Genomic DNA, 12733 nt, shown 5'->3' on the forward strand with positions numbered 1-12733 from the left:
ACTCAGCCACTTGTGTTCTGCACTGGGGGTCCTCAGACTTGTCTCCCTGTGTCTGTGTATGTGTGGAGTTCTAAGTCACTGCTGTGAGTAGCTCTAGGGTCTGCATCTGTTGCAGGAGGGGCCTGGGCTGTGCTGCCACTTTCTGACTCTTAAGCTGTGTGGGACCAAGTGAAGGGGAGGGTTTTTGTTTGCTAGCCTGGGATGTAAAACTCCTACCTGTTTTGGGTGCTTTTGTTGTTATTTTTTTTATTCAATTGAGCATTTGTGAAGTCCTTCTCCAGTCTCTACTATCCTCTAGAGTTCCATGCAAGTGGATTTTGTCCCTTTATTAGTTGTTCTGCAGGGAGGCTTTCCCAGGGGATGTCTTACATTGCCATGTTGATGATGTCACCCTGTTTTTCTTCATTTTTGCTTTTGAGGAGTCAGTTGCTGATCTAATTGTCCTCCTTTTATAAGTAATCGATCTTGTCTATCTGACTGATTTTCAGATTTATTTATTTATTTATTTATTTATTTATTTACTTACTTACTTACTTATTATCTCTGGTGTTCTTTGGTTTAATTTACATGTGACCAGGGTGGATTTCTTTTTACTGATCGGTATTGGGAATTTGGGGGTTTCTTGATCTGTGGATTGGATTTTTCATTAATTATGGAAAATTATCAACTATTAGGTCCTCAAATATTTCCTCTCCTCTTTTCTCTAAATGCTTTTGAGAGTTCCAATTAAATGTATGTTAGACCTTCTCATTCTATCTTCCATATTTTTTTTAAATCAAAAAAGGAAAAGCCAGAATTAATTTGAAGGAAAAAAATCAGAAATTGTTTGGAAAAATAATGGAGCAAACCAACTCTGAAAAAAAGTTCTGTACCTTGTGATTATATATTTTTGGAAGGGCTGAAAAAAATAGAAATGCTATTTAGCTTAAGAACTTGCACATTATCTACAAATCCTTGGTTATTTCTTAATATCAAAATTTACACAGACTTCTCCTTTCCATATGGTCAACATTTAGAGGTGATAGTACAAAGTTGCCTATTTTCCACACAGGACAAATTATTTATTTCAGCCAACTCTCAATGGGAGGGCAACTAGTACAACACCATTGCCTTGGACAAAAAGCAATGGAATGTTCTGTTTCATTGATTTATATATCTCTTTGTATGTTTCCTCATCAATTTCTACAGTGGTCACAGTTTATTCTGCATCTCCCAATATCATATTTAAATGTTGATAATAAGCATGTAATCTACCTTGCAGCTCTTGGTTGTTTCTCATTTTCACATAAATTTACTAATCCAGGCTGAGCCTGATGAGATCCAGGGCCTCCTCTACGGTGTTGGTAGTTTTTCTCTCTTCCATGTTGTCCACCATGATTCAAGCCCTGCTATTTTCCATATTTTTAAATCTGTCTTTTATATTTTTCATTTCTTTGTCTTTCTCCGCTATATACTGGGTAGTTTCTTCAAGTTTATCTTCTAGTTCACTAATTTTCTCTTCAACTGGCTGTAATCTCCTTCGAGTTTTTATTTTAATTAATACATTTTTTATTTCTAGAAATTCAATTTGGTTCTTTTTCACATCTGCATAGTCATTTTTTTTTATTGTGTCTTGCTCCTTACTCTGTTGTTCAAATCCCTCTTATTTCTTTGAATATATTAAACATACTTATTTTATATTTTATGAAAAATAATTTCAATATATGCAGTCTTTGTGGGTCTAATTTTGAAGTTTGTTTCTTCTGTTGACTCTCACTTATGATTTCTTGTTTCTTTATGTGTTTTAGTTTTTCATTTTGAACACATGTTTGGTAGAATGCCAGATTACATTGGTACCAGTCATTGAAGACTTTTCTTGCTCCTTACCTGATCTTCTCTTCTCAATAACTCCAATATGCACATCAAGCCTGGATAAGCTAAGAGTTAAAAAGAATGGGGCTGCTAAGTGGGAAAATCTAGAAGGCTCACACAGTTCCCTCTAAGGCCGACTTCTAAGACCGAAACAGGACAAAGCTAGGAGAGCGGAAGTTTTAACTCTCCATATTATTCAGTTTGATCATTATAAGGGAATGGATATTTTAATTACTGAATTGACTATTCTTGGAACTAAAAGTGAACAGAAGACTGTTTATTGTTTGAATGACCAAAGAAATTACTGATCTAGATTTCATTCAAGAAGCAAGGAAGAACTAAACCAAAAATGGATTCAAATTAGGTAATTATAGGAGAAAATAAGTTATTTTATGTTTGAAACCTTCCTACTTCCAATTGTTTAATGTAAAAGTCATATTTTTATATACTTTCAATCCAAGAATAAAGAGGTACACTGAATTCAGATTCTCCTTGTAAAGTCTTAGCAGAGGCATCCTAATAACGCATCTTACCATTCAGGCAGAAGTTACATTTTCTGCTGAATTGATTTTAAGCTTTTCCTGAATGCTTATCAGGTGGCCTGAAATGACTCACCAACTCTGGTGTGGGGTGTAGATAGAAGATAAGGCTCTCAGGGAGAGTTAGTTAGCTTGAGGCGCCATCTAGTGGCATACCTCCAGGAAATGCCTCTACTGCTAACTTCCCAGGATACAAGGTGTGCCTCATCTTGCTTAAGAGATGTATTCTTGAAAAGCTGTGTATTGGTTCACATTTGGAAAATCAAATTAAGTGCACTCAGAAGTTCTTTACTTAGAAGTGATGAGTTTTCTGTAGGTTTTGCAAGTTTTGATCTTGCCATATTATATTTTCAGGGCAGATTTCTGTGGGTACCTCGTGGGGAAAACCGCCTGCTTCTTGCTTGGGACCAAATGGGAATGAGACACTGAGCTCCCTTGACTTAAAGCTATTTTTAAAGTGTGCTTCTTGACACCACTGAATTACAAGTGCTTCTGAAAGTCAGGTCAGACTCTGATTCTGCAGGATTTAAAATGAAAGCAGTTTCTCAACAAACAAAAACCATGTCATAGAACCAAGCAACCAAAAGATCTAAACAATGCCTTCCCTGGCCTATGACTGTAAACAGCTGGATAAATCTTTCTCTTGTTCTTGCTCTCTTTTTTAAAAACAAGCAGAGGAGAAGATTCCACAGTCTCTTACATTAAAACACTTTACTTTTTCTCTTGTTAAAAATAATTCTTGCTCTCAGGAAATCTTACATTTTATTTCACTCTAACTCCAATCTATTTTTCCTGGCTCACTTTTTTCTTTCCCTGAGATGTTCAGTCTCCAGGACAGCAAAGCAAAAGAGATATATATGCTAACTTCTGTGGAGCGCGTTCCTAGAAAAGCTCTTTTTTCAAATGTATAGAATTCATTTATAATAAATATTACCACACCCCAATTCCCAGTAGCCTTGTAGTATTGGCTGGTATGTTCTAGGCATCTGGCTTTTCTCATTCCTTTATGCCAGTGAGATAGCCACTGAGTTTCAGCTGAAGCTTTTAGTCAAAAATCTTATGGTTGCAAATGATAGAAAACCAACGCAGACTATCCTATTCATTTAAAAAAAGGGGGAGAGGGATGGAGTAGTTTATTAGAAGAATCCTGGGAGTTGTTTACAGGATAGAAGAAGAGCTGCAGGGACTGAGGGCAATTCTGGGTCTTTACAAGGTCAGGATTTTTCTCTGACTATCACCCACCTCACCTGTCATTTTACATCTATATTTTTGCCCAGTAAGGATAGGTTTTGTTCCTCTGGGGCAGGAACAATTTTCCAGCTTCTGTGACCAGACATTTAAGGATCCTTATTCATGAGAACAATCTGGGGAAAAGACTGTAATTGACCAATGTTGAACTATGTGCCCCATGTTTGAACTAATGATTGTGGCCAGAGAGATGGAAAGTCCATTCGTGTGATATTGTGATTGCAGATGCAAGAGCAGCAGATTCTCGGGCAAATAAAAAAAAATCCTTTTATAAAGAGATGTTGCCTCAGGAGACATGAACACCATGTCCAAGGCACTCCCCTGAGGAGAATTTGGAGAGTGCTTATTCTTCCATGGTGACTCTTCAGATTTAAATAACTATCAAATGGACTGGATAGTGGGATAGGAACATTTCTCCAAAGAAGAGAGGAAAGTGTTAGAAGTCGGGGAAGGTTGCTGGGCAGACAAAATACATATGCACACACAACAAAAAGAGGTATCCACTACTGCTTCTTAAAATATTCTTCTCCGATAATCATAGAGCCATGAACAACCATCCTTTCTGGCTTCTCTTTGTTGCTAAACTGCTCAGACATAGTACTCCTAGCTACGGCTTCAGGGAGGCTATTTTCCCTGCAGTTCCATGACAAATCCCACCAGAGCCTTCCACATAACAATTTATCTCCTTGGTTACACTCAGCTCCTTCTGTCTTCAGAAATCCATCTCGGTGTCACTGCCTTAGTTAGATTGTTTTATCTCTTTCCTGGATTATTTCAATACTCTCCTTTCTTCTCTTCCTACCTCCAGTGTTATATTCTCATAAAACCACTTCTACACTGTTGCCAGAGGTTTCTAGACAGTTTAAAGAAAAATACTTGATGCTGGACGAGGGGCTGCCCCCTTCCTCTCTAAATTTCTTAGACTGGAAAACTTTTTGATTCCCTATCTACCTCTTCATTCTTTTCTGCACAAGCAGAAAATAAGTAATTGGATTAGTGAGAGTCCAAAGTTCATTTGCCACATTTCTCAGCATGAAGGTGATAGCTCACGTATTGTCTTTACCAGCCCCGAGTACTCTCTCATTTCCTGATCTCTGGATGGTAAGCAGCTCTGTGCTTCCTTCTCCCAAGTAGAAAGCACACTTGGCCAGAGTCATTCCTGTGCATTTCAGCTTAAGGCCAAACTGCATAGTTTAATATAGTTACTAGAAGCCTTGCATTTTGGGAGTTATTTGGCCCTTGGTGAGCCCTCATTTGGTTTATAACTCTTATGTGTATGCATCACATAAAATGGGAATATAGGAATGTGCTACCCCAAACCCTTAATGGGACATTTGTTGACTAAAAAAAAAATATTTGTACGTGCTATGGTAAATTTACTGGCAAATTTACCTGTCTTAAGGCTGCTATGACAAAGCCACACAATTGGTTGGCTTAAACAACAGAACTTCATTGGCTCATATTTTTGAAGACTAGAAGTCCACCATCAAGGCACTGGCAAGGTTTCCCTCCCGGAGGCTGTACCCTTCCAGCAATCCTCTGTCACGGGACGAAGTCTTTATCCTTGTGTCTGCTCTTTTGGTTCCCACTTGACTTCTGGCTTCTTCTGACCGACGCATCTGAATTTCTTTGCTTATAAAAACTGCAGTAAGATAGATTAAGGTCCACAGTGTTTTGATTTGGCCTCATAAATAGAATCTTTAAGATCCCATTCACAGATGAGTCCAAACTTTAACTAATAATAACATCTTCAAAAATCCTATTTACAAACAGGTTCGTACCCACAGGAACACGGATTAACACTTGAAAATGTCTTTTGTGGGGTACATGATTTAATCCCCAACAATATCTTATATTTTTACATTATGGTACGATTTTTACAATATATTTTCCCCAGAAGTAATTAATTGCTTCCAAGCATCCAATATGTCACTCTCATCTGACCATAGATTACCCATGACACTAAACTTTCTTTCCATTCCAGCATTGGCACAGGTATTCAAGAAAAATATTGAATAAGGTTTAATAAATTTAGAGCAGCAGATTTTTGGGCAAAACAAAAACAAAAACAAAAACATCCGTTTATTAAGAGTTGGTCCCCCAGGAGAAGTGAACACCATGTCTAAGGTACTGTCCATGAGGAGAATGTGGCGAGTACTCACTTTTCCATGGTAACTCTCCAGATTTAAATAACTCCACCAAATGAAGGCAAATTCTCATAATGAGCCAAACTCTAGTCACTCAGAGCAAGCCGTGGGGAATTTTCACAAGGAAACATTTACTGGCGTGTGAGGACTCTTGTGTACACGTTCAGTGTTTCAGAGGGGAGAGTCTTCAAGAACTGGAAAACAGCTCCTCATCATGACAAATGTATCTTTCATTCCAAGAAATATGTCTATACATTTTTCTCTCAAAAAAGTTTGGAACTAAATTAAATGTTTTGCATTCTTGACTTAAGGAGACCAGCATTTTTTGATAAAGCTGCCAAATGTTCCTGACAGTAAAGATGACTAGAAATATGAGAAACATAAAAGTCATGCAAAGAATCATGCTGTAAAAATAATGAGGCAGGTAGAAGGGAGCTACTTAACACTGGCATGTGGTAGAGGGAGGCCTGGCTGTGGGCAGCACAGGTCTGCATGGAGGACAGGAGCTCTTGGGCACTGGACTGAGTGGCTTGTAGGCCCCGAACTGATGGGTGCTTGGGCTCCTGTATCCAGGCAAAAAAATATAGCAGCACATAGAGCACCCCAGAGGGCAAGCCTGAATTGAATACTCACAAGCCACATCATACGTTGATAATGGCCCTTAGTTATAAAACCCTAGACTTATGTTTCCTCAGCAGAAAACACAAATATTAAATAGTCCAGTTGAAATTAAGATACTTGGCAAGGCTAAAATCTGACTTTGACACTCCTTGCTTAAAATCCTTCTGATGCTCTACAGTCCTCCTAACACAATGCCAAGTGCCTTAGAACACACACGGGGCTCTCTGTGACCCAGCCCCTTCCTGCCGTCCCAGCTTCATTATCCCCCAGTCTGTATTTCCTTGCTATGTTCTAACAGGCAGACCCATTTTTAGTGACTGAACACACAGTGTCTCTGTATTTATTCTAGAAGGTTTTCCTCTCCCTCTTACATACTTTAAGATTCCATTTGGCCCTGGCAATGTGCGATATGACTCCCAGGGAGGAATCTAGACCTGCCATTGTGGGATGGAGAACATCTTCTTGACCAAAAGGGGGATGTGAAAGGCAATGAAATAAGTGTCAGTGGCTGAGAGATTCCAAAAGGAGCTGAGAGGTCACTCTGGTGGACACTCTTACGCACAATATAGACAACCCTTTTTAGGTTCTAATGAATTGCAATAGCTAGCAGTAAACCTGAAACTATCAAATTACAACCCAGAACCCATGAATCTTGAAGACGATTGTATAAAAATGTAGCTTATGAGGGATGACAATGTGATTGGGAAAGCCATATGAACAACACTCCCCTTTGTCCACTGTGTGGATGAATGAGTAGAAAAATGGGGGCAAAAAAAAAAAAAAAAGCACCAAGTATTCTTTTTTACTTTAATTGTTCTTTTTCACTTTAATTTTTATTACTATTTTTGTGTGTGTGGCAATGAAAATGTTAAAAAATTAATTTTGGTGATGAACACAACTATATAATGGTACTGCGAACAATTGAATGTACACTTTGTATGACTGCATGGAATGTGAATATATCTCAATAAAAATGAATTAAAAAAAAAGATTCAATTTGGTGTCACCTCTCTAGGGAGCCCTATTGCCACCAGGCTGAACTAAGAGCCCCCATTCTGTGCTGCCACAGCAGAGTTCACCTAGTCGTTACATTTAACACTAATTCAAAACGGTCTCTTTTTTGTGTCTGTGTACACACTGGAAGGCGAGTTCTTTGAAAGTATTCTTTTTTTGTTTCTTTAATACACAGTAGGTTCTCCAATGATGGCTCAACTAAACCAAGGTAAAATTGCTTTGTGATAACCTGAAAGTTCTGATCGCAGGAGGGATGGGGAGCTCTCGCAGAAAACTCCCATACAGGTTGAATATGCCCCCAAAATCTTTATCCAGGTCACATCTCAGCCAGTATAAGTAATATAAATAAGTCACTTTAAAGCTTTCCTCTGAACTATATGCTGGAGCAGAGGTTGAAAAACTTTTGTATGGGACTTGCCAAGAATGTAGTCCCTTTTATAGTGACATGGAAACCTGGATGGGGTTTGAAGATAGGGATAGGAGATGGGGGCTGTTTTCACTTACAAGCCATGGGTAAGAGGTTCTGAGATAGTATGGTGTTGAGGATTGAATCATGTGCCTCATAAAGACATGTTCAAGTCATAACCCCAGTCCTGTGGGTGTAAATCCATTTGTAAATAGGAACTTTGAAGATGTTATTAGTTGAGATGAGCCCAAGCTGAATGAGGATGGGCCCTAATCCAATATGGCTGAAATTCTTCTAAGCAGGGGTTTGGATACAGTCAGTTAGGAGAAGCCAGAGAAGGAGAGAGATCATCATGTGACGGGTACTGAAATGCATCTACAAGCCAAGGAACCCCAAGGATTGTGGCAAGCCAGTACCAGAATGCTACAAATTCCAGGAGAAAGCATGGCCTATTGATACCTTGATGTTGGACTTCTAGCCTCCAAAATTGTGAGACTTTAAATTCCTGTTGTTTAAGCCAACCACTGTGTGGTATTTGTCATAGCAGCCCTGGAAAACTAAGGGATATGGCCACAGATTTTGGAGGGAGAAACATCTGAAGCTCTAAATGGCTGCCATTCTCGGCTACTCACCCCAAGTGATGATCTGTGGCTACACAGGTTCTTGATGATGATGTGGTTCAGACATGGCGGAAGCAACCAGTCCATAAGCCAAATGCTGTTTTGCATGTGTTTTCATCAGCACCGGGACTGGGACTCTCAATCCCCTAGCCTAAAAGAACCACCGAAGGGTGTGAGTTGTGTACACATGATAGAGACATCAAGCGGGTCTGGAAAAAGTGTTCAGGTAGTGGTGAGGATGAGGCAACTAGCCTCAGTCTCTGGTAGTCCCTGGGTCTTCTCCCTTACCCTCCAACATATCTGATTCTCAGTTCCTTTATTCTAAAAGGCAACAAATCAGCCTGATAGGTATAAAATATCAATGTTATGAGGATTCTCCAACTTCTTCCCCAATGCACACCAAATTCTGAATTGCCAGCTCATTCTGCAATTTTATGGTGTAAAACGGGGTGAAAAGTGAGGGGAAGAACCTGGAGGAGCCTGGGCTGGCTTGATTGATTTACATGGAAAGGGAAGAGTGTGAGAGAGAAAAGGGAAAAGATAATGGCCAGGATGGGCTAGGAGAGGTTGGAGAGAAAAATAATGTAGATTTGGGGGGTAACTATTATGTATGGGAGATTTAGAGAGATGTGAAAAGAGGGTTTTAAGGATTTTATTTTTGTTATGAATGCAAACTCCTTTGGCATTTTTGAAAGACTTTGCTATGTGCCAAGATGAGAGCATGGGTTAAACTGGTTAAAAATTCTCCCTTCTCAGCAAGGCCTCTACTTTGTGAAATGGCACAAAGGGATGGGTGTGTGTGCACATGTGTGTGTGGCTTCTTTGAGGAGGTGCCTTTATGCTTGGCATGAAAACCAGGGGAGAGGAAGGCCAGTGTGCCCTATTGTGTACAATAAAGAGGGAGCTGGTGGCTTTGGTGATGGGCTGCAAACTATGGCCTCTGGATCCCCCACTATCTGCTCATGTCACACAGGTTTTCCCTGACTCCTGTCACCTGGCCCTGTCTGTCCCAGAATACTACCTTCTATTTCAGTAGAATGTTGGAGTTTTCCTTAGCATGTTTAGGCACATTATGTTACCTGATCCTCATATAACATCCTCATAACAATTCTGTGAGGAAAACAGAACAGGCATTATTTTCTCAATTTTATAGATGGGAATATGGAGACCACAGGAAAGAGAATGACTTTCCAGAGGTGATTTAAAAAAAAAAAAAAGACAATAACAGATAGTGCATCCATATCTCCTGACCTTTGGTTCATTATTCCCTGTGACATTTAATTCTTGCTTTGTAAACAAGCATAAAGATTGTGGAAGCGCATATGGAAAGGGGGTGCAATGAAAACAATGAGTAAATTAAAGAAGCTGGGAAACTTGAGTGTCTATTAACCCAGTACAAGAGATGAGGCTGACTGCCAACTAGTATGGGACACTGGGAAGGACCTGCAGATCCACTGGCAGAAGAAAGGTCCAGAATCAAATCCCAACAGAGATTTATAGACTGGGGCCAAACCCAACAAAATGAGTTTAGGAAGTATAAATGCAAAGTCTTGAATTTGGATCCAAAGGATAATTGTGCTAGGTGAGATGCAGAGATGTTGCTTAGCATCCTTTTGTTCAGTTCACTTTGAAAAGTATTTTTTTGGCATCCACCATGTGCTAGACAATTGTTCTTGGCACTGAGGTTACATTGTTGAATAAGAACAAGACATATAAAGGAACTCTACCCTCATGGAGCTCAGATTCCAGTGAGGGAGAGAGCAATACACAATTAAACAAATGATTTCATAAAATTATCAATGCTTTAAAGAAAATAAAGCAAGGTTATAGGCATTGACAGTTAAGAGAGGGCAACATTAGAAGGGTAATCAGAGCAGGCCAGTGTTCCGGTTTGCCAATGCTGCCATTATGCAAAATATCAGAAATGGATTGGCTTTTATAAAGGGGGTTTATTTGTTTGGAAAGTTACAGTCCTAAGGCCATGAAAGTGTCCAAATTAAGGCATCAACAATAGGGTACTGTATTAGTTAGGGTTCTCTAGGGAAACAGAATCAACAAGAGATATCAAAGTAAAAGATTTTATAAAAGTGTCTCATGCAACTGTGGGGATGCATGAGTCCAAATTCCGTAGGGCAGGCAGCAAACTGGCAACTCCAATGAAGCTGTTCAATGATCTCCTCAGGCAGTGAATTGGCAACTCCAATGAGAGTGTTCGATGAACTCCTCCGGAGATGCTTTGCTGGCTAGCCAAAGAAGTGAAGGTTCTCTATCTGTCTCACTTAAGTGTCTTCAACTGATTGGATTAAACCCAGCTGATTGCATTCTCTCACTGAGGAAGACATGCCCTTCATTGACATCGTCAGTCACAGGTGCAGTCAATTGACTGATGATTTAATAAACCAGCCTTCTGGCTTATTAAACAGCTGCAAATGTCCTTGCAGTAATGGTTAGGCCAGTACTTGCTTGACCAGACACCTGGGTACCATCATCTGGCCAAGTTGACATGTGAACCTAACCAGCACAGGTATAGTCACAGAAGAATGGCCAGTGCCACCTGGAACACCTCTGTTTTCTGGGAAGGCATGTGGCTGGTGTCTTCCTCCAGTGCTCCCAGATTGTGTTTCAAAATAGTGTTCTCCAAAATGTCTCTCTTAGCTGCTCTGAGGTCCTTCTGTTTGTGAGCTCTTTTATAGGACTCCAGTGATTAAATCAAGTCCCACCCTGAATAGGCGGGTCCCATATCTCCATGGAAATAATTTAATCAAATGTTTCAACCTAATCAACACTAATACATCTGCTCCCACAAGATTGCATTAAAGATAATGGCATTTTTGGGGATATAATACATCCAAACTGGCACAACCAATTATCTGAAGATTGTAAAGGAACCAAGATTGAGAGGATCATCAGGCAGTATTCCAGACAAAAGGAGAGTGAATGCAAAGGGCTTGAGGTAGGAATGGTCTTGGAATGGTTGAGGAGCAGAAAGGAAGCCATTAATTAATGGCTCTTAATTAATGACAAGGATAAATGTAAGAGATAATAATGGAGGGGTAGGCAGGGGCCAGATCATTTAGGTCTTGAAGGCCATGATAAGAATGGCAGATTGCTAGTCATTCCCATCAAAATCTATTCTCCTTTTCTTCCTTGGTTAAGACTTTAAGCATGACATATGGTCACCCAGCCAGACACTATATTCCCCAGGCTTCCTTGAGTGAGGTGAGCCATGCAACTAAAGTTCTTACCAATGTAGTGAGAGCAGAAGAGAAGTGTGCAATGCCCATGTCACTCAACTGAAGGGAAATTGCTTGTCTTTGGCTTACTCTCTTTTCCTTTCCCTTGAGTGACCAACCATGCAAATAAGGGCAATATGCTAGCCTAAGGGATGGTGGAACAAGATGGAAGGAACCTGGGTCCCTGAGTGACCTCATGGAGTAGAACTGTCCTGAAAGCCTGGACTGTTATGTGAGGGAAGAAAAACTTCTTACTTATTTAAATGAATCTATTCTGAGGTCATTATTATAGCAACTTATTCTTCACTATAATTAAATCAATGAGAAGTATGGAATTCTTTCTAAGTAGGGAAACATTAGAAAGTTTCAGGCAGATTAGTGACATGATCTATGTTTTAAAAAGATCATTCTGACTTTTGTATGGACAAAAGATTATAGGAATGTGTGGTGGTTTGGAGTTATGTACCCCCAGAAAAATATGTCCTTAAACAGAGTTCCCTGTTGGGAAGGACAGGAGGAAGGATTAATTAAGAGTTTATGTTTATGAGCTTCAGATCTTTGTTTCTTTCCTCTTAATCTGTGAAGTGGAAGAGATATATATGTGCTGTCTTAGCAGACAGAGAGGACCAGAGGATTCATTTTACCAGGGCCTCAAAAAAGAGGAGATATTTTTGTAACTGTCAGAAGAAAGAAAACTACAGCTACATCTCTCTAGTACCAAGGGTGAAAGTCGCTCTTAATGTCAAAGGGACCCACAGAGCAAAACTGCTGCATTGATGATGTAATGGGAATATCAGTAACTACATTCTGGTGACACAAATGTATTGTCTGCATCTAATGAATCTAAGCAATCCCATAGGGGAGCCAGGGCAGAAAGCAGAAAAATAAAACTCTTAATGACCCTGGTTTCCATGTCTTAGAAATTCCGTCTTTTAGTCTGCTAGTGAACGATCACAAAGGATTCTAAAATGGTCTCCCTTTTTAAGTTAGGCCTATGATATTTTGAGAAGTCAGATGTGAATATGAAAAACAAATTGGGACATTGGTATCGAGG

The 12733-nt window shown here is 39.6% G+C and overlaps 1 pseudogene; it reads right to left on the reverse strand.

Annotated features, from left to right (window-relative positions):
• Positions 1–1066: 1066 nt before the first annotated feature.
• LOC119516721 lies at positions 1067–1375 on the reverse strand (annotated as a pseudogene).
• Positions 1376–12733: the final 11358 nt, after the last annotated feature.

Source organism: Choloepus didactylus, chromosome 2, assembly GCF_015220235.1.
Source record: "Choloepus didactylus isolate mChoDid1 chromosome 2, mChoDid1.pri, whole genome shotgun sequence".
NCBI lineage: Eukaryota > Metazoa > Chordata > Mammalia > Pilosa > Megalonychidae > Choloepus > Choloepus didactylus.